Here is a 23,720-nt window from a genome sequence, read left to right as displayed (position 1 = left end):
AGCAAATCATACAGATTTGGCATATAGGTTGTGCTCAGGAAGTGTAAGTTTAAAAAAAGCCAAAGTTGAACAAATGTTAGAGACATTAACTGCAAGAATAAGTAGGCTATTAAGGATTTGTGGAGAATTTAAATGCACCCAGTGTCATTTTATAATTATTAATTCATCCATTCACTTAAACATATATATTAAGTTTATTTCCCCTACCAAGTCTCATAGTTAATTCTGGTTACAGCAATGAATAAGTGAGGCTGTTGAGGACAGAAATATTTGCTCAAAGAATGTATAAGCTAACAATTTTATCTGCTAGAAAATAACATATTAATTTAAAGAAATTTCTATTTTAAAAAGTAGGAAAAAATATTATCCTCCATTGATAGATGCGAACAATAAAGCCCAGGGAGTTTAAGTAATAAATCACATATGTAAAATGGAACAGATCTGGTATTCAAACCAAAGACTGTCTCACCTGAACTCGTCCATTTTTTATACTGCGACATGTTGCCTTCCATAAACAGGAAGTGTTGGGTGGGTAAAGGGAACTGAACTGTATGATGGTGAAAAACATCCCCTTTCTATAATAAAGTCCATAATAGCTGGCACCAACTTGGTCTCAGGTGTGATACATTAGGAATCTACTTATTGACCACTCGGAGCAGCTCCCCCTTCCAGTGGCCAATTTAGGCGCCAAGGCAGTCAAAAATAGGTTCTCTAGACATTTTCCTTTGCACTAGCTCCAAAAGCTGACCACATCACCTCGCCTCACCTCCAATTAGTTCTCAATACAAAAGCACTTTGGCTACCAGCCATTTCTAGAACCAGGGAAGCAGACCTCTGACCCAGCCTGAATATAATTCCAAAAACAATACCATAAACAGAATGATGTGGAGTGGAGAACCTGGGTCAGATGGACAGAGGCTCTCTATCAGCATCATCCACGGTTCATTTGCCATTAATAACAAGGCAGCTTGCTTTCCTGGGCCTGCTCCAACTTGCTAATAGGTGTTCTCTGGGGATGAACGGAGCCACTGCAGAAGCATCTGTAGGCCTGTGTATTGTTTCTAACAATCCAGAGCCCCACAGAGTTCTATCCTCTGGACTCCTCCATCCAAATGGACGAATTCCCGCTTCCCGGCGCTTATGTTTTCAGCGCTCCCCACAAATGAGGGCATTTAATATGTCATAGTAGTTCTCTTCCATTTTCCACTTTAACGCTCCTTTTATTAGAAGTACAAGCCATTGATTTAATTAAAAGGTTAACACCAGAGCAATCTAATCTTTCCTCCCCACCCTTCTCATCTGATTTATCCAGGGCTGCAGCTTACATTAGAAATCACAAAAAAGGGAAAAAGCATCAGGCCAGTTTTATAACTAGATAAATCAAAGCACAGCTGGGAAAGGCTTAGGGTAGTGAATAGAACATGCATTTTCAGTTGAGATTTTTAGATTTTTAACTCAGCAAGAATCTCATCATAATGTTATTTTGGGCATGTTCCTTCTCCTGTCCAGGGCTGTTTTCTGATCTGTTGAATGACTGGGGTTTTCTGAACTTGACTGATTATGAGAAGCACATGAGATATTTATCAAAAATACAGATTTCCAGGACCCATATCAGATGGAAAATCTGAATCTTCAAAGAGGAAGAAGTCACCCCTAAACATCGTTTATGCGCACAAGTTCAGCATACTCTATGTAAGTGGACCCTATGGGCTTGTCCAGCTCTGACGTCTTGTCCACCTTTGACTGTGATCTCAAAGCACTCTTATATATAAGTAGTAGATAGAAAAATAATCAAGGGCTCTCAATTTTTCTCAAAACTCTTCGGAGATACCATAATACAACAGGGTACTTAGCCAGGTCATAGTGAGTGCTAGATAACATCGAGAAAGCAAATGAACTAATTTTATGTCTTGGCCAGACTTCTCTTTGCATGCCCCTGCTCTGTTTCTGTTGCCCTCCTTCATTCTGAAGGTATTCGTCAGCCCAGTTCTGGCCTTTGTTTTATCCAGACAGCCCATTATGTCTGCTCAAAGCACTAGAACCTCATCCATTGCTCCTCTCCTGTCCCTTACAATACTATTCTCAACCCTGTCTTGCTAGACAGTATCTGAGAAATTGTGATATTAATGTGCTAATGAGTAGTTTTGGCATAAACTTATTTCTTTAGGCAGACTATTTGCAATTTAACTAGAGATATCAACAAAACTTGAAAGAATTATTTTAAAAATGTCAGAATTTTGAACACCGTGTGCAGTCTAATGTGGATATATTTGGGGTCAATGTGTGACTTCCGACACACTAAATCACATCATACCATCATTGAAAAAAGAGCATTAATGGGGCTTTATTTTTTAAAACTTTGATGTGCTAGAAGATTTACCTCCAAGCCTTAAAATCTTTCTGCTTCATTCACATAAAAATTTTAAAAATTTAATCAAAAATCCATTTAGCTATTTCCCAGTATGACATACCAAGTTATTCTTTTCTCTCACTTAGGAGGATCTCTACACTTAGCTTTTACTGACAATGAAGCCTGATTTCTCCCATTGCAAACCTAAGAATAAATTAGAGGCTTATCAAATATGTGCATCTTTGAAAACTTTAGAAAAGAAATATGATGTGCCAAAACCACACCACAGGTAACTGCACTGGAAAATAATATAATGTACTTTTTAAATGTAAAGCTGAGTGGATACACTTGATTTCTGAAAATAATATTTTCCATATTGAACCAAACGCTTGAAGATTTTCCTGTATGGAGAATAGAAAACAATTGAAGGATCATGTTACAGAATGAGGCAAAATTTACAACAAAGTATTTTCACCAGGATTTATCTCACCAAGTTTACATAAAATTTGAATAGAGCTGGGTGCAGTAGCTCATGCATGTAATCTCGGCACTTTGGGAGGCTGAGGTAAGAGGATCCTTTGAAGCCAGGAGTTTGAGATCAGCCTGGGCAATAAAGCAAGGCCCCCTATTTACAAAAATAAAAATGAAAATATTAACCAGGCATGGTAGCACGTGCCTGTAGTCCCAGCTACTCCAAAGGTTGAGGCGGGAGGATCACTTGAGCCCAGGAATTCAAGGCTACAGTGAGTTATGATTACACCACCGCACTATAGCCTGGTGACAGAGCAAGGCCCTGTCTCTAAAAAAATATTAATCAATAAAAAATTAAAAGATTAAAATCCTGAATAGAATGGCCAAACACTGCTCTTTGGTTCTTTAGTGAAATGCACAGTGGTTTAAGATGCAGGTTCTGCATGCAGACTTCCTGGGTTGGAATGGAGGTCCTACTACCTTTAAACTGGGAGTTACTGGGCATGTTAATTAATTCCCCATGCCTTATTTTCTACATGTATAAAAATAGTATAAAAGTACCAGCTACTCAATAGGATTTCTGTAAAGAGTAAATGAGATCATTCATGCAACAGCTTAGAACTAATAACTGGGTACCAGTTATTAGTTAATGTTAGTGGCAAGTGCTTTTGTTTTTACCCAACATGCTTCTTATCTAGAGGAGCAATTAACTGGGAAAAGTACTGTGCCAATGCAAGCTCTTAATCTCTGTTTATCACTTTGGTCCAAATCCTGATGAGGATTCTTATCACATGCCAGATCCTAAAGGAGTCTCAGGGATCCTTTTCACCCCCAAGTTTTAGACATGGCCAGAGCCATCTTGTTCGGTGCCACCTGCTCCAGGATTCCTTTTCTTTCAGCCTCAATTCAGGCTGGCAGGATCCTTCCTGGTCTTCCATCACTGGCCATCAGCAAGGTGACAGAAGTCCTGAGAGAAGAGCAAGAAAATGTTCTTCTCATTCACCACAATTTCTGTCAATCAAAAGGATGGACAGATATATTCAATGGTGATTTGATTGTGACAGTTTGTTCTCCATATGTCTACTTTTATGTATTCCTTAATGATTTTAAAGTGAATGAACAAATGTGTCCCTTGATAAGTCAACAGCTTTTTATTGAGAGCCAATTTTGTGGCGAGCACCATCCTAGGGACTAAAGATTTGCTGCTGAAGGACAAATGGGGTTCTCAGTCACATGGCACTCACAGTCAAGAGAAAAAAATATGTATGCCTCAAAAATATACCAATGATTAAATAATTACAACTGTGGTGAGTGTTACCAAAAAAGTAAATGGATTCTAATATAGTCAAGGACGTTGGGAATAGAATATAAATGGGACATGTGAAAGATACGTTGCCATCAGGCAAATTTAGTCATTCTGTTCTGAATAATATATAAAAAGTCCATATGAAAGAGGATATCAAAATCAAAATTATGATGTGTAAAAAGAATTAGGGATGAAATAAAAAAATACCAGAGAGAGAAGCAGGATCAGCTTATTTGAGGCCTGGGAGGTCATGTTAAGGGTTTATATTTTTCATGACAGTAATAGAAAATCATTGACAAGTTTGTACTAGGTGAATTAAAAGTTCAGAATTATGTTTTCATAGATCACTATGGATGCAATATACAGAAGTACCTGGCAAGGAAAGCTACATGTAAATTATTATGTTGGTACAGACTAAGGAGTATAAGAGGAGACAAAAAATAACCAGTGGTATTTGGAAATATATAAGACTTAGAATTGAGAGAATGTTTTTGGAAAAGAGGGAGTGGAGGAGATTCTGGATTGGAAAATTCAGTAGGGCATTTTTTTTTTTTTTCCCACAGTAGGCAACACCAAAGTTAAGATATTTGTGATACACTGAGTTTAAGGTCTCCCTGCAGCATCTGAATGGAGACATTGGAAAGACAGCTGAATATGTGTGTCTGGATGTACAAGGAGAGGTCTTGGCTTTGAATATAATTTTCATCATTGAAACCATGGGAGAATAAGAATTCCCTGAGAGAAAGACTATACAGTAAAAAAAATAAAATAAAATAAAATAAAATCGAAACTTAAAATCGAATTTAAAAAACTTAAAATCGAGTTGGAAAACTCCAAACATGAAAGTCTAAGCAGCAGAAAACAAATGATAAAAAGCAGCTGTCAGTAAATCGGGAGTAAATGAATAGCCCATAGAATCCAAGAAGAAAGAATGATTTAAAAAATAATGAGAGCGTGTCAAATGCTTATGAGAGCCAAGGATGCAGAGGATTAGATGTGTTCAGTGATATTACTGTCATGGAGGCATTGATGACTTCATAGGTAGAGCCACTTTTTTTGATGGCTTGCCAAGAGTAGATCTGTGAATGGGAAGTAAAGACATCTAGATGCTAAATATGGGGAGTTTCTTATGTTCTTCTATGAAGGACAGGAGAAAGGGTATCACAGTTGGATGGGGACTTGAAGACAAGTTAATATATGTTTCAGACTCTAAAGGTTTAGCCATTGTAATGTGAAATAGACATGGGGTAACTACAGTAAGCACCCAAGTCTCATTTAGAAAGGAGAAGAATGGAGCAGGCAGTAGCACAGGCCCACAGAAACCCCCTCACTGAGTGGCTTGTCCTGCATCAGAGAAGATTTTTTTGACAAAACCTGATTTAAAATCTGAAAGAGAGGATCCAGGAAAAAGGGGGAAAAAAGGGGGCTAAGCCATATGTCAGAGTTCCTGAGAAAGTGAAATGAACCAGAAAATAAGTGAAGGGATTATTTTTAAATTTGGGAAAAATACATACTCAAATCTTTCATTTCACCAGGAGAGGAGAAGATAAGGACACATAAAAATCATTGCAAATATTTTTAGATTCTTCTCTGTAGCTTTCTTATCCCTACCTCCACTGTCGTAGTTTGAGTAAGTGTGGCTCATATAACTTTGTCTCTTTGTTTTACTGGTTTCTGAAATATCTATGTCCATATCCAAAGTACAGACAACTGCACATGGCCCTGAGATCTGAGTTTGACTTTGATATCCTGGCTAAATATACTTTGAGTTGTCTCACTTGATAAAGATTTGAATATTTCTTCTTGAAAACAGTAGAAAGACAAAGTTTCTGGAAGTACCATCCTAGTGGCCTTCCCCCTATTTATCCTTTACACCAGATAGCCTATGTAACAATCAAGATAGGTTAAGTGACTGCTACAAAACAAATAACCCACAGTTTATTTCTTGCTTTTGTTATTTGCCTAATTCAGGAAAACAAGGGAAGCTGGTGGGTGTTTCCAGGCTGATGGATCATTTACTGTCTTGGAGCTGCACCATCCAGACCCACAACCTTCCTATACAGTGGCAGAGAGAAAAAGCTGAAAAAGTTATATGCCAGCTTTTGGGCACTTCAGTCCAGAAGGAAAACTTGCTATTTCCTCCTATAGTTCCCTGGATAATTACAGAAGGGCTGGGGAGTGCGGTGTAACCCGTGGGGTGCTGGGTGAGCACACTGTCTTTGCCGCAATCTACCCTTCTGCTCACTGAACATTTCTGTACTCCCTTCTTTTCACACATGTAACATGCTCATTCCTCAACAAGTGGAACAACCCTCGGTCTCCATTCATCCGGGGCATAAAGCTCAAAATCTGACATCTCATGTTTTGTAGTTTCTTCTTCAGATTGAAAGAGTCTTGTCTTAGAAAAGACACGTATAATCCAAAAAGACAAATCATTTTACGCCCCCAATACTCAAATTATAATGCGGGGCAGACAGAGAATAACCATAATAAGCACACATATCTCATTCAGAAAGGAGAAAGAAGCAGCAGGGAGCGGCACAGGTCCACAGACATCTGCATCTTCGCTGAGTGGATTGGGAGGGCCTCCTGTCCTGGGTCAGATAAGATTTTTCTGACTAAACTTAATTATGACTATGCAGCATATTTTTCTCCAAGGCGCCTGGGTTCCACCCTATGTAGTATGCTTGCTTTTCTATTTTCCTCTTTGGACATACTTGAAGTCAGTACTGAGAACTATATACTCTTTCTTGGGTGCTATACAGCTCTTAGAGAAAGTTGAAAAGCTTAAGACATGTTTTTAGCCTCAAAGAGTTTATCATTTAACTCAAGTTCCAAATTTCTTTACAATTCTTCCAAAAAATGAGCAGCTTTATTTGTCTATTTAATGCCAATTAATTTAATGTCAATGCCTTCTTGAGACATTCTATTCTTTTTGACTATTCTCGCAGTTCTTGAAAAGCTAGTATTATCTGATCCGTTACATTTGTTTCTTATTCCCCATTCTTTCTTATTCCCTTTCCATTGGAAGGGGCTCTCTTGAGACTAAAGATAGTTTATTGAAAAGCTATAGTCTTAATTATCTTTGCCTTCTGCAGCATCTTGTTTAGCAACAGGTGTGAATGCCATACCTATCCGATCTCTATCAAGAAGCTAAGTTAAAATTAGTCCCTGTATCTCAAAGCTCTTTCAATTTTATCTACTAGACTTTAGAATTTCAGGGGTATCTGTTCTTCCGATATTGTAAGGCTGGATCTTTCAAATCACTCTACTCTTTTTCATTTCTGAGTGACAGCTGACTAATTCCTTCCCGAGCTTATGCATTGTAATACCCTTTCAAATGCACCCTGTAAATATTAGCTCCCCTCTGGTATTTATTAGCTCATGTATGGATCATTTAAAATGTCTCAACTTCTCTCCTAGCAACAAATCCCTCCCGTGGTAATGCAGCTTTCATTTTCCTGCCAGGTTAAAATCTTGAAAGCACAGGTCTGACCCCATGTATTTAATTTTTTATTTTACTTAAAAATATCTTCATATAGAATAAGAAGAACATTCATATACTGAGCATCCATTCTCTGCCAGACATGGTTTCATGTGTTAACTCATGTAATCTACCAACCAGTGTAATCAATATTCACCCCTTTAACTCACAGGGATATTAGACACACAAGGAGGCAATTCTTTCCAAGTAAGACAGCAATAATTAGCAGAGTTAGCCAATTTTTTTTTTCTTTTTTTTACACGTAGTCTCACTCTGTCACCCAGGCTGGAGTGCAGTGGCGTGATCTCGGCTCATTGCAACCTCCACCCTCTGAGTTCAAGCGATTCTCCTGCCTCATTCTCCTGAGCAGCTGGGATTACAGGCTCCTGCCACCACATCTGGCTAATTTTTTGTATTTTTAGTAGAGACGGGGTTTCACCATCTTGGACAGGCTATCTTGAACTCCTGACCTCGTGATCCACCCGCCTCAGCCTCCCAAAGTGCTGGGATTACAAGCATGAGCCACCATGCCCAGCACAGAGCTAGCCTTTTGTATATGGGCCGCCTTGATCCAAACCATTACATCTCATTCCTTTCTATTCTTACCTGTGAAGGAGTTAAAACAATGGATGCAATCTGTAAACTGAAAGCAGTTAAACCAGCTTCAGTCTCATGAATGCTTCAGATTTTACACTCTCCAGATAAGGTTTGTCTGAAATAAAATGGACGCGCCCCAGGAAACTCGATGTCCTTAAGAAGTCACTGCAACTAAACACATCTTCTAGATATATTTAGAATGTCAAATTGCAGGCCTTTGGGGGGAAGGGAGTCATGGTTAGTGTTTTGTTCTGTTTTTTCTTCCTTAAAAGAAATTTGCAAAGGTTAAGTGTGAGTGAATTTAGGGAAACCTCCAAATGCAAAAATGACAAGAACACCACGCCTCAAACTACAATTTAGTGACCACATTATCAAAAGACTAATTGAAGTAATAAAAATAACACTGTTTGTTTGGGGGGTTGGGGCGTGAAGAGCAAGACAGATGGAGGCTCTTTTGTTTTGTTTTTAATGCAGTAATTTTGTCTCACTCCTTTTTTATTTCTTAATTCACACTGTGATACATTTAGATTTTTTTTTAACAGGCAATGCTGTTGTTTGGAACACTCAGTTCACACTCTTTCTTTTCCAGTTCTTTCACACATTAAGAAAAAAAAGATTGCTTAAAACTGAGATAATATATCTTAGATCTTAATGTATCCCACTTGTCCTGAGAATTTTAATCTCTAAAAATAACCCAAATGGAAATTAAAAATAATCAACCAATCTGTGCTCACAATGTCTTAAATACATTATGCACATGTGACATTTATAAAAGGAACAAATAAGATGATATGAACAATATTTTTCTTGGTAAGTATACCACATTGGCCATTCAGCCTTTTGGTAGCTGGTGACAATTGACCCTTTCTGATTTGTTTTGAAAAATATTTTTCTGTTTATAAAATAATATATAATAATCATAGATAATATGGAAAATTCAAACTAGAAAAATCCCATCACTTAAGGACAAATGCTTACATATTTAATGTGTATATATTTTGCACAACTATGCACATATACTGCATAGATCAGTTATGCTTTGATTTTCTTCTTAATATAGAGAAGGATTTGTAACAGCTTTGTAAATATTGTTAATGACTGTCATGTTCTACTCTATCATGTCTTAATTTACTTAATCAAACTGCTATTTTTGAGCATTTGTCTGTCTTTAAAATTATTTTCATATAAATACAACTTTGGTATGGATATGTTTCTAGTGTATTTTCATTAGAATTGATCCTTGAAATTGGTATTGCTGGGTCAAAGTTAAGTGACGTTTTCAGGACTCCAAATACACCTTGTGGGATTGCTTTTTAAAATGATCATACCATTTGAAATTTTCAACAGTGAATGACTGGCAGTAATCTCACTACAGCAAATGCTGAAATTGAGAGCAAATAAACCTGTTGGGTATTTAGCACTTCATTAACTGCTAGTATTTTTTAAAGGACTTACAGGTACCTTATTTCATTCAGGAAGCCCTGCAAAAAAAGGTGATGAAGCTATTTTTAGACTCTTCTTACAGATGGGGCATTTGAGGCCAATAGCAGGCAGATAAATTACCTAAGGACACTCAGTGGGGTTGCCAAGACTTCAGATCACATTTCTGAAACTTTCAGGCTGGTTATTTTCCCTCAGCCCCATTTGGCCCTGTCTGTATGAGGAATCCCTCTATCCACTATGCAGACAGATTCATCCTCCTCTATAGCACTAAGACAGGCCCATGACCTCCAGTTAGCTACCATGTTTTTCTGTCAAAGGCATTCATTGTGATGAAATCTACTAAATCCTTTTAGCATTATGTACAGGGCTATGCTAATATCAAATACCACTAAGAGCTGAGGTTGTCCTTTAAATTATTGAGCTAACTCCCTCATGTTATAGAAGAAGGAAATTAAGGAAGCGATATGCAACATACTAGATCAGCAAGTAAAGCACCTCATGTTCACCACTGTTAGTAAATCTAGAGTGCACATGAAGGAGGCAAAGCCAAACCCACGTGTGCCTGGCACACAACAGAAAGCCAGCCTTATTGGGTTTCTCATTTTTCTTCTCTTTTTTTTTTTTTTAAGTTTCTGATAAATTGTTTTTTTTCTTTCTTTCTTTCTTTATTATTATTATACTTTAGGTTTTAGGGTACATGTGTGCAATGTGCAGGTTAGTTACATATGTATACATGTGCCATGCTGGTGTGCTGCACCCACTAACTCGTCATCTAGCATTAGGTATATCCTTTGGCCACACATTGTTGCTGTGAGATTCTTCACCAGAAGCATGCGATGAAATCCCACTTCTACCTCTCAGTTCTCACAAGAGGTTATCTAATTTATAAACTGATTTCATATCATTAACTGGTGGTAATTAGAATGTCAACATTGTAATTCATTTAGTCATCATCAGTGACTTTCTTTTGCTCTATGACCTTCATTGCTGCATTTTTAAGTTATCTTTTTAAAGATGGATGTAATGGCACTAAATTAAAAAAATTTTAAAGAAAAATCCCACAATGCTTCTATACTAGCATATTTATTTAGGCATTTGTTTATTCTATTTTATTATTTTCCATGTACATATAGAACAGGTACATTTTTATTACATTTTGAATTCAGATTGTATGCTGTTTCCCTTAGCATGTCATACAATTTTTAAGTTTACGTTTTATTCACAATTAGGAATGACAGCAGTTGTGTAAGATTTCATTGCACATACATGCAAAATGTATTGGCCAACCTGTGATATTGAATAGAGGCTATTTATATTTTTTACCTTCTTCTTTCTTTCTTTCCTTCTTTCTTTCTTTCCATTCTTTCCTTCCTTCCTTCTTTCTTTCTCTCTTGCTTTTTGTTTTCTTTCTTCTTTTTCTTTCTCTCTCTTTTACTTTCTCTTTTCTTATTTCTCTCTTTCTTCTCTCTTCCTTTCTTCTTTTTCTTTCTCTTTCTTTTACTCTTTCTCTTTTCTTTCTTCTTTATCTCTCTCTCTCTCTTTCTTTCTCTCTCTCTCTCTCTCCTTCCTTCCTTCCTTTCTTCCTCGACATGGAGACTTGCTCTGTTGCCCAGGGTGGAGTGCAGTGGCTCACTGCAATCTCGGCTCACTGCAACCTCCACCTCCTTGGTTCAAGTGATCCTCGTGCCTCAGCCTCCCACATACCTGGATTACAGGTGCCTACCACCACACCCAGCTAATTTTTGTATTTTTAGTAGAGACGGGGTTCCACCATGTTGGCCAAGCTGGTCTCAAACTTCAAGCCTCAAGTGATTTGCCTACCTCAGATTCCCAAAGTTCTGGGATTACAAGCATAAGCCACCACATCCAGCCAATGTTTTTTCACTTTTAAAAACAAAATTGAAATGAATATCCTTGTGCACTTTTAAGATTCTATTGTTAACAAAACTTCCTTATGATAAACTCTATATTTAGAAAGATATCCCCATAATCACTTCACAAAAGTGACATAGGGTAACAAAGTATTAAAATTTTGGCAAATCTTGACATGCACGTAATGATTTCCTCCCCAGAAGACACTGATATTTCTACAGATTGTTTTTTAAACTAATTAACTGAACTTTCAAATAATAATTGTATGTATTTGTGGAGTACAAAGTGAGATTTTGCTGCAAAAGATCATATCATACTCTATAAGCATATCCAACTATTATGATACAGATATCTGAAGTTCTAGATTATAATTCATTCATTTTTTGTAGGGTTTAAAGTTGTGAGCTTTCTAGCAAAAGAAAGACAACTTATTCTTGTACCAATGAAACAAGCCCCTGTGTTGAGGTATGGTTTGGGGGAGATAGGACAGGTTGTGGTTCATCTCCTTAGAATATTTCCAAGGGAGGAAGATGAGCCAACTTCGGCCTCATTTTTTTCAGGTCTGAATCGCAAAGTGAGAAAAGGTCAGACCAATCTGGAGCTTTAAGTTAGGTCAGAGCTACAGAGCCATCCCTGGTTCTCTGTTTCCCCCACTCAGTGACTCTTCTGAGTCACTTCCCTAGTCTGGGAGTAACTCAGAAGAGAAAGCCACCCCAATCCACAGATTGCCCTAACCTCTCACATTTGGGACTGGAGGATGCCTGATAAAGATGTAAATAAATGCTTTTATAAAACAACAGACATTCTCTTTTTAAAGATGCTAGAATCCAGAAAAAACCTCGAATCTTGCCAATTTGTTTACAACAACATGTGTAGTCCATTATACCCTGTAGCAGGTTTTGAAGGAGACTTTCCTGTGTATATGGTGACACTCAATATAATCCTTTAACACGTCAATGCTCAGCCTATTTAGAACACTTTAAGTGCATTCACTATGTGAGGCTTTAGTAATAGTAGTGTTTAATCAGTTCTTTTGTTAAAGCATTTGTCCTAAGCCATTTCATGTCAAAAGAATATTTTATCTTGTTGCAAGCTAAGTGGAAAGGTCTGTACATTGATCTTTGGAGTTTAACATCTTTCCAAAGAAGTGACTTGATTTTTTGCAAATTCAGTCATATTTTGCCAGTATTGCTACTTGGGTTGCTTTAGAAATGTAAGAAATTGGTCATGGTTGGAACTGCTTTGCTTGTAAGTCACTCCCTGAACTAACCAAATATTGGGTCTTGCTCTCTTCTAGGCTACACTTATGCTTAAGTCTATTTGAAAGAGAGTAAACCAAAAATATGATGGCAGATAGTTAGAAGTTATGACACTTAAACATATCATCATATTTTTTATTTCTACACTTTAATAGTAATGTCTATATTCTTGTTTATGCCTAAATATGAAAATGACCCCACTTCAGATTGACATTTTATCTTCTGCACTCAATCCTTCCTTCTGACCCATGTAAAATATAGAGAACATGGACACATTCACTAATTATTCTTCTCATTGACTCCATAGGCTTCCCATACATACAACATTCATTCTAGTTTATTGGAAGGCTTCAATTTTCCCCAGCACATGGCAGACAGGTTCACAAATTTGGGCCTTTGCCTTCCCTGGAATTTCCTCCTTTGCTTCCATGCCAGATAAACTGTTATTCATCAGCTCTGGATTCACCAAATCTTGTTGCTCTAGCTTAGTCATCTTGGTGCCTGCTTCACCATCCACATGTGGGAACATCATAAGGACAGGAAGCATGTATTGTTCATTTTCTAGCCAGAGAAACTGTGTAACTTGTTCTTGTTTGACTCTTCCTATCCACAGTCTAACCTCCACAGCAAAAGGTTTAGAACTATAACAATACAGAATCCTCGGGATTCTGTAATTCAGTATCAGCATCACAGACATCAATGGAAATTGCTCAAGGAGAAAGGAAGTGCAATGCCTTTGTCCATGTCCTCATGATCTACTGCTATACAGAAATAACTCAAGTGAACAGAAGAGGATGTGCCTGCATGCCATAATTGCAAGTCTTGCTAATAGCAGTCAACTAACCTGAATTCTTAAATCAGTCCAAGTGGAGAAATGTGATCTTCTGTGAATTAAACAGAAGTTACCAAAGTCTTTGATTTCCTTTTTGTTATGACACATTATTAAATGATGTTATCATCTTCCCATATTTGCCTCTAACCCATTTGATCTGGGAATGCTTTATTTTCTGTTTAATGGCAGAACAAATGTCAGTACAGAGTTATGCAAATGGTTCAAAAATGGTGAGCTGAAATTATTAAATTCCCCCATATAAAAAGTTTGATTAAAATTAAATTGGATACATATTTTATTTATGTATACTCTTTTCCCAAAATCTAATTGAATCTTATTCAATCCCATAAATCTGAAATTGCACACTGGTAATTCCTAGACTCAGGCTGAATTTAGTTCTCATTTTTACCCAGTGAAAATCTGCTAGACAACCAGTATATGGATTTTCAAATCAATTAATCAGATGTTCTGACAAACAAGAAAAAGATGAAAATAACATTTTATATGTAATCCCAAGAGTATAGCAAAAAGATTTCTAAGAAACCAACTGAAGTTTCTCCATCTTCATTACTGCTATAAACAAATGCTTCCTGGGGTTATACACAGGAGATGTTTCTTTCCTAAACTAGAAATAATGTCATACCAAAGAAAGAATGCTATTCATAGGAAGTGGGGATAGAGTCAGCAAGGTATAAATATAGAATTTCCTTGATAAATATTTGTCTAGTAAATTTAGCACAAAACTTTGAAATTCAGCACCTACAATTCTGATCTTTCTCCATCTCTAATCATTTAACAAAAATCAGAGCTACAACATTTTGCTTTTTTTCTAGTCTTCTTTAAATAAATAAGTGCTCCATCTTTTTCCTCTGATAAATTTTTATGGCTTTATTGTGCCTATTCCTTTTGGTTGTATTGACAAAAAATTGTCTTTACTGTGAGGCATTGCAATTTAGTTTCTGAAACTTGCTATTAATTTTTCAGAAAATACATCATCATTGTCCGCTAGAAACAAGTTGCCAGGCACATGTAAAACATGTAGAAAATGTGCACTGGCCACATTCTAAATGTCTTGTTTCCCCGAGGGAGTGTGATTTTTTTGTTGGTTTGTTTTTATTTTTTTTAGAGACAAGTTCTCCCTCTGTCTTGAGGCTGAAGGGCAGTGGCGTAATCATAGCTAACTTCAACCTAGAGCTCCTGTGCTCAAGTGATCCTCCCACCTCAGCCTCCAGAGTAGCTGGGACTACAGGTGTGTGCCACGTCACCTGGCTAATTATTTTTATTATTATTATTTTGTATAGACAAGGCCTTGCTGTATTGCCCAGGCTGGTCTCAAACTCCTGGCTTCAAGTGATGCCCCCACCTCTGCTTCTCAAGGTGTTGTGATTACAGGCATGAGCTACTGTGCCCTGCCCATAATTATCATCAATAGAGACAATGACTATGATCTTGCCACACTTACAAAGCTTTGCTATGAGAGAGGCAACAAAATATTCCCGACGAAGACTTGCTGGGTGTTAAGGTGTCATATTTAGTGCCACCTAATTATCAGTAACAGTAACTATTTAATGAGTGCTGCAGGCACTAGGCATTGCATTTCATTTACCTCACCTCTGATTTTCACAACACTTTGTGATTTCTTGCCATCCCATTTTACAGATACAAATAATTTATATAATTTGCTTTCTATATCATATATGTCAAGTGAGGTGAAAAGCATATGCCCAATACTCTGAATACGAAATCTCAAATCCATAAGCTGTTGCTTCTTTGAGTAAAGTGTTAGAAACACCTAAAGTAAAAACATATGTTGAGTGGAGAAGCAACACATTATCTCACTGTAATTACTAAAGCATCTATGAGAATTTGTCTATCTGATTAGAAATGACCTGACTGACTTTTGGAGCCAAACAACTATAAAATATGAAACCACTAGCCACTCCCCTCCTTAAAACAAACAAATTCTCCAATATCGGTTTCTTTCTTCAACAATATATACAATATCAAACCGTTCACACTTACATAGTCTGGCTCTTAGCTAAATCACCTACCCACTTGGTGGTCACAGTAATCCTGGTTGTCTTCCTTCTAGTCATTGTTTCCATCCTGAAGTCAACTAACCACACAAGCACACCATCCTCCTCCTGTCTCTCAGCCCACCACATAAGTCATTTTTTCTAGGAGTCTTTCCTGACCCCAAGATGAGGTGGAGTCCTCTTCGAGGTGTGATCACATTCCTACTGCACTGGAGTTGTTCTCCTTGTCATGTAATTGTAATTAGTTGTGTGACAAGGACACAACTTACTAAATCATGAGTTTTCATGAGCCTTCATAGTTGTTCTTCTGTTTGTCCACTTTCCGTGCTTTCGAGAGGTGACAGAGTGCTGGAAGTCTTCACAGCCCTCGCTCGCTCTCGGCGCCTCATCTGCCTGGGCTCCCACTTAGGTGGCACTTGAGGAGCCCTTCAGCCCACCGCTGCACTGTGGGAGCCCCTTTCTGGGCTGGCCAAGGCCGGAGCCCACTCCCTCAGCTTGCAGGGAGGTGTGGAGGGAGAGCGGGAACCAGGGCTGCGTGAGGCGCTTGCGGGCCAGCTGGAGTTCCGAATGGGCGTGGGCGTGGGCTTGGAGGGCCCCTCACTCAGAGCAGCCTGCCGGCCCTGGGCAATGAGGGACTTAGCACCCGGGCCAGCGGCTGCGGAGGGTGTACTGGGTCCCCCAGCAGTGCCAGCCCAGCGGCGCTGTGCTCGATTTCTCGCTGGGCCTTAGCTGCCTTCCCGCAGGGCAGGCCTCGGGACTACAGCCCGCCATGCCTGAGTCTTCCCCCGCCTTTGTGGGTTCCTGTGCAGCCCTAGCCTCCCTGACGAGCGCCGTCCCCTGCTCCACGGCACCCAGTCCCATAGACCGCCCAAGGGCTGAGGAGTGCAGGCGCAGGGTGCAGGACGGGCAGGCAGCTCCACCTGCAGCCCCGGTGTGGGATCCACTGGGTGAAACCAGCTAGGCTCCTGAGTCTGGTGGGGCCTTGGAGAACCTTTATGTCTAGCTCAAGGTTTGTAAACACACCAATCAGCACCCTGTGTCTAGCTCAGGGTTTGTGAGTGCACCAATGGACACTCTGTATCTAGCTGCTCTGGTGGGGCCTTGGAGAACCTTTGTTTCCATACTCTGTACCTAACTAATCTGATGGGGATGAGGAGAACCTTTGTATCTAGCTCAGGGATTGTAAACGCACCAATCAGCGCCCTGTCAAAACAGGCCACTGGGCTCTACCAATCAGCAGAATGTGGGTGGGGCCAGAAAAGAGAATAAAAGCAGGCTGCCCCAGCCAGCAGTGGCAACCTGGGTCCCCTTCCATGCTGTGGAAGCTGTGTTCTTTCGCTCTTTGCAATAAATCTTGCTACTGATTACTTTTTGGGTCCACACTGCTTTTATGAGCTGTAACACTCACTGCGAAGGGCTGCAGCTTCACTCCTGAAGCCAGCCAGACCATGAGCCCACCTGGAGGAACGAACAACTCCAGACGTGCTGCCTTAAGAGCTGTAACACCGCGAAGGTCTGCAGCTTCACTCCTGAGCCAGCGAGACCACGTACCCACCAGAAGGAAGAAACTCTGAACACATCTGAACATCAGAAGGAACAAACTCTAAAGGCGCCACCTTAAGAGCTGTAACACTCACCGCGAGGGTCTGTGGCTTCATTCTTGAAGTCAGTGAGACCAAGAACCCCCCAATTCCGGACACACTTTCGTTGTGTTGATCCAGGTATGGGGCGAGTTGGAGACATAGATAAACTGTAGAGATTTTTGGTCAGAGACAGACAGACAGATTGATAAATACCAAGAAAATAGGACAAAATGTTTAAAAAATGCTAAAAGGGGCCAGGCGCAGTGGCTCACGCCTGTAATCCCAGCACTTTGGGAGACCAAGGCAGGCGCATCACGAGGTCAGGAAATCGAGACCATCCTGGCTAACACAATGAAACCCCGTCTGTACTAAAAATACAAAAAATTAGCTAGGCGTGGTGGTGGGTGCCTGTAGTCCCAGCTACTCAGGAGGCTGAGGCAGGAGAACGGCATGAACTGGGCAGGTGGAGGTTGCAGTGAGCTGAGATTGTGCCACTGCACTCCAGCCTGGGCAACAGAGTGAGACTCCGTCTCGGAAACAAAAAAAAAAAAGCTAAAAGTAAAATGACAATGGGAGTTCTTTATACTGTTTTTACAACTTTTCTGTAAGTTTGAAAATATGTCACAATACTAAAATATAAGTATTCACAAAAACATGCAGTGATACGGAGCTGTCAGAATTTTTTGGAAGGTAATAAAGACTGATCGATAATCAGTAATCCTAAGCTATCAGAGAAATGATAAGCACTGCATGATGTTTATTCTATATTTTTAAGGGAAGTGAGATGGGTAATAATTTGAAGTCTCAAGTGCAAGTTGGTGAGCAGAAATGGTTTCAACCCACTTTAATAAGCATCACTAAATCTACATATACAGCCTGTATTTTCTAAGATTTCAGAGATAGTGTTGTTAGTCTTATCCCACAGTATCTGGCACATCAAAAGGTCTTGATAAAATAAAAAATAATAATAATCCTGAATGGATGAATGAACCATCATGCCCCCTATTGTATAGTCCTTCTATACGTTGTATCCTATTCTAGTAGGATACACTTACTAGACTCTATCAGAGGTCAACAAACCTTTTCTGCAGAGTCAGATAGTAAATAATTTAGGCTTTATGGGTCAGATCTTTTTTTTTTTTTTTTTCGGCGACAGTCTCATTCTATCACCTAGGCTGGAGTGCAGAGGTGCCATCTCGATCTAGGCTGACTGCAACCTCCACCTCCTGCAACCTCTGCCTTCTGGGTTCAAGCGATTCTCTGCAGATCACATAGTTCTGTGGTAACTTCTGAACTTCACAATTGTGGTGCAAAAGCAGCTGTAGATTAGATAACACAAACAAAGTAGCATGGTAGTGTTAAAAAAAACCACAATTTATGGTGGATTTGAATTTGAATTTGAATTTTATGTAATTTTCATGTGTCACAGATGTTATTCTTTTCTTGATTCTTTTCAACTATTAAAAAATGTAGTGATCATTCAAGCTTACGAACTTACAAAAGTAAGCAGCTGACAAGTTTGGGCCTGTAGGACAGGGTTTGCTGACTTCTTGAGTATGTCATGTTTTTCTTTTTTTCTTGTATACCAATCCCTTTCTTAAATTGCATGAAGTTTGAACACAGGTACGTGTACTCCTAGCATTTAGTTATACATTGCCAGATTTATAAAAAATCTTGTACAAATTGAACCAAGATATGCTCCACTTAAATGATATCATATAACTGACTCTTGAAAACCTCCCTATTTTAGCCATTTTTAATTAAAGATGTATTAGGTCATTTTATATATTACTTACCCTTTAAAATAAATTTTCCTTCATGCAAAAGGAAAAATAAAAGTATATTGACCACACAGCAAGTTTCTCTGCTGTTTGAATGCCTTTTGTTTTCAGTGCTACATCATGATCTACTAATATGCACAGCCTAAGTCTAATTAAACTAGTATGTTTGCAGGGCTAAAATCGAGAAGTTTTCCATTGAAAGAGGCAGGTGGCGTATTTAAAAAATAACAGTAAAAATAAGATAACAATTTGTATTCAATATTTTGGGTTATAAATAATTATTCTAGGTCTTGTGTGATTTCTTAGTAAATGTAACATCAAAGATATAAACAACAATTTTAAAAACATCATCAGCAGATTTGTTTTTCTGTTTTTGATTTGTTTTTGTGCTTTGGTGCCTTCTGCATCCTTTCCCCACTTTCCCACAAATAAACAAGAATTCAGCAGCCTACAAAGTTTCTCACACGGCTGCTTCAAATCTGCTCTACATTTTTTTCTTCCTACTAGTCAGCACACCCCCTGCTGGCTCTAGGCTAACATTCTTTCCACCTTATTAAAAATGCCAATAAAAAGCAAATTATGAATGTTTTTACTGTGCTTTGTGTGCTGATTTAAATTCGAAAGGGATAAAAGGACATAAATACTAGGGATTAGGTTATATAATAAAATAATCTTTTGAAATCAGCTCCTTCTTCTTCCAAATAATTTATTTCCTGAAAAATACATCCTTGGAAAATTGTGTAAAAGAGTTTTCCTAGTAGAGGATATCACAGATCATATGTTTAGATGTCAGCTTGACTTAAAAATCAGATGTGCACCTAGGATAGAACAGATACCTGCTGTTCTTCATTAATTGCCTTTAAAAAACTGAGTAATAACACATTGGCTGTGAAGTAAGCTATTCCCTGAGAGACAGAAACAGGGCCTTTGTAACACTAAAAATAATTTTTATAGAAGTCAAATTGTCAATCATATGTGGGCTCAAATGATCAGATTAATTACACACACACACACACACACACTCTCTCTCTCTCTCTCTCTCTGCAAACACACAGAAGATTTAGTACATTTATTTCATTTGTGAACAGTTGTGGCACCGAGCAATGACGTGATAACCCAAAAATCTGGTATCAGAAAACACAGGTTCAGATCCTTGCACTTCTAAATAATAGCTTTGTGTTTTGGACAATGTTACTTAAATTTCAGGAGTTTAAAAAATATCTTTATATGCCAAATGTAGCTAATGATACTGACTTCAGAATTTTGCCATGAATTCTAAATGAGAAAACAAAGTCAAAATGCCTCCTGCAGGTTGATATTTAATGAACACTGTTTCATTTTCTTCTAGAGAACTTAACAAGGAGTAGCTTAAAGAGTATAGATATTTATGGTTTTTGAGTAGAAATAATTTAATGTTGTGATAAAGATTCAGGAAATGTCCATCTTTTTTTTTTCTCATCTTGTAGTCTTGGCCAACTCTTTAGGTTCTTAAATTGGCTATTGTCATTACAAACCTCATCCCCTCACAAGATATTGTACATGCTGTGGGGAAAACTACAGGAGCAATGACCTTTTTATTCCCACTCTTCTCCTTTTCACTAAGAAGATCTCTTTTTCCTCTTGAGTCTTTTTGGTCAGAACTGAGTCACACAGCAAGCACCAGATAATCACTCTGAAAGGGGAATTCAATTGCTATGGTAGGCTTACTCCAATCATGATTTCTTTACCAGCCTGTTTAGGAACCAAGGAAAAAGTTGGAATTGGCTGTTGACCAGGACCTCTATGTCTGCCACTTGGATGGACTTGAAAAATACATGATTAAATTGTTCCTCTCCTATAAGCACTCATTACTTGTGTTTGTACATGTCAACTTCCCAGCTAGAAATTGTGGAAAGTATAAAAAACTTCAGATAGGACCAAGTCATTGATGACATCTATTTAACCAAAAAAAAAAAAAAAAAAAAAAATTATACAAGGCTAGGCACATTAGTGTTGCTCAATAAGTTAATGTTGAGTTAATTAAATTATTGTGATTATTTTGAGTAAGAAATCATGCAGGTTTCCACTGGAATGAGTAGTATTTTTAGATGTTTGAACTTATTTTTACTTGAACTGGCAAATAAAATGCATTAGAAATCCTGTGATTATGGACTGAATAAATTGTCTTCTCCAGGCTAGGACATAGCATTTACAACTTGTGTCTGTACAACAATATTTTTAAATGTATGATTCCTTTGAATATGCACAAATACCAAAGCCAGGGATTATCATAATTCACAATTCACAGGTATGGAAATGGAATCTCAAAGAGACCAAGTTATATACTCCAGGCCTCGTAATAGTAAGCTGCAAAGCCAAGGCTAATACTTAGAATTTCCTATTTTAAGCTCAGAATTATTTTTATTTAATTATCCCAAACAAGTTTCTCCTGAAATTTTATATATATCAAAATGACTTCTTGGTGATTATAGACGGGAGTTCTTTTAGAGACAGACAGAACTAAATGAAAAAGAAAAACTATTTTTGACGTATGTTTCTGGATGTGGCATGGCTAGATTTGTATCAATGCAATTATATAGATACTTTAGAAGGTAAATTCCTTCAGAGAAATGAATCTAAATGTTGGAGAAATATGTGACTAGGAAAATAAACTATCAGGATATTAATACTAAACTGCATTTTCAGTGTTTTTTAAAATATAGTTGACATCTTGATTTTAAGGTAAATAAGGACAAATGTCCTTAAAGGAGCCTCTGCATTCTGATGCAAGGAGTGGATTGGGGGATCGTTATAACCCCTGAAATAACTGACAAGGACTTTTTGTAGCTAACATTATCAGACATCAACTATTCCTTGAAAATCTACTATGTGTGCTGAAAACTCAAAGTTAAATATTCTTCAGGGAACTACTCTTGAGAAATTACTGAGTTAGGGAAACAGAGAATTGTTAGCGGAATTTGGGCTTGAACATTTGCCAGTGGGAACGAAAAGTCCAGGGAAAGAGGAAAGAGCAGTATATGCAAAGAGCACAGCATCTTACCAGCTGAAAAGCATGCACACCCGGCAAAGGCATCTAAGAGCAAAGGCCGTTGTACTGGCAGGAGGCAGATGACAGAAGATAACTATTTTTGATAGAATAGGGGAGTGGGGGGAACCTTCATTTTCTGTGCCCCTATGGGTTGGAGCCATTAATTCTGTGTGACATATATCATGTCAATATCTGTCTCCTCTTAGTATCCTATCAATAAAATGGAGATGACCAAACATGCCTTCTATATGCCTCACAGGAGAATTATAAAATCAATGAGATGAACCATTTGTTGAATATTCCAATGCTAAGATTCCATTTGATGAATGATTCTTTCCCTTCTGTCCATAAGGAAAAATAACTGGAAGTGCTCAAGGGAAAATCAAAGAAACAATGAAATGCCATCCTACTCATTTCATTTCCTTTTTTAAGATTTCAAATATAAGTTTGTCTTGAGAAGATGGTCAGATTTATTATCTTGAAAATATAGACATTTTCGGGTTTCACAATTATCCATTTTTTTCCCCATTTTCTGTTAGTATTCAACCTGCTCCATCCATGCAGAACTTTTAAGCCTCTTCAAAGCAGAGTGCTCTGCAAAAATGAGTTATTTTTCTATATGGAGAAACATGGGGGAGAAAAGGGAGTTTACTCAGCTTCTACTTCACCATTTGGAAAGTGGATTTATCAGACTAAAAGCTTTACAAAATAATTTCAATAGGTAAACATCAATTTGGCTGAAAACAGTTTTTATAGTGATTAATATTGTACTGCTAATAAATATTTGCTGGCAAAATGCCCCCAGAAGATGGCATTGTTTACACTGTTGTCTGAGAGGAACAGCTGTTTACCCCTCATTACATTCAGAGCTGCAGTATTCTTACTAAAATGTTAACAAATATTAGACAAATGTCTGACATTTAAGTCTCAACTTGCTCTGAGAACAGGTGTGTTTGAGGGAGAGAAATAAAAGCTACAACTGTAAATAGGAGTTTAAGTTAGGTGAAATTTATACACTGTGTCTGCATATAGACATATAAATGCAGAGTTTCAATATTTACTAATAACTTGAATACCATTCACAGTTCGAGGGCTTCATGGCAAAAAATTTCCTAACTGCCTGTTAATATCTATCCTAAGCATATTTTACTGGCACAGATAATTAATTTAAAGCCATTCTGCTGGAAGACAAAGCCAACGTGTTCTATAATTTTTGAAATGTTATATTAAACTAAGCATTTTTGGGGGGTGAGGTGTAGAAGGTGGAATTATATAGTGGAACATTAAACTCAGTGACAAAAGACCTGTGTTGTCTATCATATTCCCATTCATAAAGAGAGGGGTCTTGAAGTGTTGTTAGGGATGTGGAACTAGGGGAAATCTCACACACTGCTAGTAGGGGAGGAGACTTATAAATTGGTACCATCATTTTAAGAATAACAGAAAACACCTGGTAAAGCTGAAGACAAGCATTTCCTATGGTCCGGAAATTCTACTCTTCAGTATATGAGCAGGAAAAACTAAGAGACAGGTAAAAGATTGTACTTTTTTAAGGGAAAAATCAAGAACCCTGGAAACAATCTATAGATTCATACATAAAAGAATTAATGAATATATTTTGGCATATTTATGAAATGAAATAAATATAGTAGTTATAATAAAATAACTAGGACTTTAT

General features: G+C 37.9%; 1 protein-coding gene across 1 annotated transcript in view; it reads left to right on the top strand.

Annotated features, from left to right (window-relative positions):
- The window catches only part of CNTNAP5 (contactin associated protein family member 5), a 985,650-nt gene that overhangs the window by 89,870 nt on the left and 872,060 nt on the right, over positions 1-23,720 (top strand). The gene's annotated exons all lie outside the window — the stretch shown is intronic.

This window comes from Pongo abelii, chromosome 11 (genome assembly GCF_028885655.2).
Source record: "Pongo abelii isolate AG06213 chromosome 11, NHGRI_mPonAbe1-v2.0_pri, whole genome shotgun sequence".
Classification (NCBI taxonomy): Eukaryota; Metazoa; Chordata; class Mammalia; order Primates; family Hominidae; genus Pongo; species Pongo abelii.
Note: the sequence above shows the minus strand (reverse complement) of the source record. Positions and strands in the feature narration are given on the sequence as shown.